This window comes from Vombatus ursinus, unplaced genomic scaffold (genome assembly GCF_900497805.2).
Source record: "Vombatus ursinus unplaced genomic scaffold, bare-nosed wombat genome assembly UNPS02014913.1, whole genome shotgun sequence".
In the NCBI taxonomy this organism is placed as follows: Eukaryota; Metazoa; Chordata; class Mammalia; order Diprotodontia; family Vombatidae; genus Vombatus; species Vombatus ursinus.
The window spans coordinates 15,520-18,139 of record NW_020954691.1 but is presented as its reverse complement, the minus strand read 5'-3'; the positions used below and the strand labels follow the sequence as shown (position 1 = coordinate 18,139).

Genomic DNA, 2,620 nt, shown 5'->3' with positions numbered 1-2,620 from the left:
AGTATTGTAGTGGTATTTCTGGGTCAAAGGCTATGCACAGTTTTACAGCCCTTTGGGCATAATTCCAAATTGCTTTTGAGAATGGTTGAATCAGTTCTCAGTTCCACCAACAGTGCATTAGTGTCCCAATTTTTCCACACTGTCCCCAACATTGTCACTTTCCTTTTCTGTCATGTTAGCCAATCTGATAGGTATGAGGTAGTATTTCAGAGTTGTTTTAATTTGCGTTGCTGTAATCAATAATGATTTAGAACATTTTTTTCCTTGTGACTATAGATAGCTTTGATTTCTTCTTCTAAAAACTGCCTGTTCATTATCTTTTGACCATATATCGATTGGGGAATGACTCATATTCTTATAAATTTGATTCAGTTCCCTATGTATCTCTGAGAAATGAGACTTTTATCAGAGAAACTTGCTGCAATTTTTTCCCCTTGGTTTCCTGCTTTCCTTCTAATCTTGGCTACATTTTGTTTGTGCAAAGCCTTTTTGATTTAATGTAATCAAAACTATCCATTTTACATCCCACAATGTTCTCTAGCTCTTGTTTCATCATAAATTCTTTCCTTTTCCATAAACCTGACAGGCAAACCATTTCGTGCTCCCCTGACTTGCTTATGATATCACCCTTTATGTCTAAATCATGGACCTATCTTTGACATTTTCAATCCCTTCAGTGGATGGGGAGCGTGAGGCATAGAGCAAGAAAGTGATCTAAGGTCACATAGTCAGTCAGTGTTAGGGCAGGATCTAGAACTTCCAGAGCAGCTCTACCACTCATGCCTTCTCCTTTTCATCCACATTTCCCAGCCTCTGAGACTTGCTGTCTCCTGTCTCAGGCTTCGAAGGGCTTTCCCTCCAATTTCACCACTTCTTATGGGGCCTGCTTAGCTTCTCACTTTCCCTCAGGGTCCCTTCGGACTACTGCTGCAAGGAGGGTTCTCTTTGTTGGAAAGCTGATGATTTGGAGAACAGAAGGCCCTACATACAATGATGTCTTTACCTGCATTGATGCTGTGACTCTATTTCTCCTGGAGCACCCTGAATTTAGACTTAACGGCCTCTGGGCCTATGTGTGCCTAGTGTGGAAAGGGCCTTGAGCAGATCTGGATGAAATGAGCAGAAGCAAACGCAGCCCACCACAATTTCAGGGAAAAACCTCACTGTGAGCAAGCCGAACTCTGAGTGATTGAAACACCAGTAATGGTATAGGAGACCAGACAATGAAATACGCCTTCTTCCTCCCAGCCTTAGCCAGCACAATTTGGCGCTCATGGTCAGATGAGCTCACTTTGTTCTCGCTTGACTGGGTTTTGGGGTTGGGTTTTTGTTTTTTTTTTGGTTTGTTTGTTTGTTAAAAGGGAGGTCTTAATTCTCAGGGGGAGAGATGAGGAGGGGGAGAGATTTCCCAAAATGCCAGTCATGGAAAAACAAAAGGCATCAATAAAAACTTTTTTTTTTTTTAAAGCCAAAGAAAGATCCATGACCTAGCAGTCGGGAGGCTTACTCCAGTTCCTGCACTGGCTGACTATGGGACTTTGGATAAATCACTTCCCCTCGCTGTTGCCATCTGTAAAATGGGGTAGTTAGACTGGGGGCCAGTCCACCTCTGACATTCTCTGACTCTCCTTTCTATCCTGCTCTTCAACTGGGTAGTTTGTACTAGTATCAATCCAATACCTCTGGCGATGTGCATTCACACTACTCTTCAGGCAAAAATTGGACTCCCTTGACAGTCTCATCCCTTCCACCTCTGGAAAGGTCAAAAGTGACTCTCCAGTCTCCCTCTCTCCCTTTCTTCCTTATTGACTAGAGACAGAGTCCTGGAGCACATGACTGATTTACTTGGGGACCTCTACAAAGCCCTCCCTTCTTTGGTGGTTGGCATACATTGTTGTTGTTTGGCAAATACCTGATAATAAAAAAGATGGGGAGAGTGATTGAACACCTGTGATTTCATTGGCATAGGGACCTCCCAGATGAGGAAACTCTCTCTTCCAATACAGGACTCTGTACAACTTAAAGTCTTAGAGAATTGCTTGGAACACCAAGAGGTTAAGAGATTTCCTTGTCCACAGGCACAGTCCACAGATGCTAGTGGTAAGCTGCCCGTAAGCCCAGAGCTCTATCCTCTGTGCCACCTAGCTGCCTCATAATAATACCGATAATAATAAAACAGTTTTTTTATTGTTATTATCAGGACGTTGACAAACATCCACAAACACAAACATTCCCTTGTGCAAAGAAAGATAGAAAAAAAGCAGTGTCTGTGAAAAGGGGAATCACCAACCAGTACATCCAGCTTGGTGTTTTATTTAAGCATATGGTGAATTTAACACAGTCGTCCTGCTTGCATCTTTCTGAACTCTCTTCCACTCTCTTTTGTGTAGATTTTAAGGTTGAATTTTTATTTTTAGATTCATAAAATTTTCTTGCCTCTCCCTCCCATGCCCTTACTGACAAAAAAGAAAATGGAAAACGAAATCCTTGTAGTCAGGCAAAACAAATCCCTCCAAATGTGTGCCCACTCTGGAGTTTGAGTCCTTCAGCTCTCGGTCAGGAAGTGGGTGGCAGGGAGAGCAATTTCTATAATTACATCACTGCAAAGATAAACAGCTTG

At 42.4% G+C, this 2,620-nt stretch overlaps 1 protein-coding gene across 2 annotated transcripts in view; it reads left to right on the top strand.

Annotated features, from left to right (window-relative positions):
• The window catches only part of NOX1 (NADPH oxidase 1), a 26,998-nt gene that overhangs the window by 9,141 nt on the left and 15,237 nt on the right, over positions 1–2,620 (top strand). The window lies entirely within an intron of this gene.